The following is a 344-nucleotide window of genomic DNA, read 5'->3' on the forward strand; positions in this document are numbered from 1 at the left end:
TTGTTTTCTCTCTCGCTTCTTTTTCGTTACACTTTGGTTCGAGGGAAAGTTCTGTAAAAAAACGTGAACATTTTTTTAAAATGTCTCACTTCTTTTTAAAATAAGGATATTTGGTACATATACAGGAGACAAATTGTTCACTGTTTATGAGAGAGTTTATAAAGAGAAAAAATATACAAACGCAAATCACTCATTCGAGGTTGAAACAGAATCACACATGTAATTGATCATGATTTTATATTCTGTTTTGTGCTTTGCACATTGATATTTCAGCACAAAAAAGACATTACAAAACAAAACAAAACATGGAAAACGGAAACGCTATACCACGTGACACGAGCCCC

Source organism: Hippocampus zosterae, chromosome 3, assembly GCF_025434085.1.
Source record: "Hippocampus zosterae strain Florida chromosome 3, ASM2543408v3, whole genome shotgun sequence".
NCBI lineage: Eukaryota > Metazoa > Chordata > Actinopteri > Syngnathiformes > Syngnathidae > Hippocampus > Hippocampus zosterae.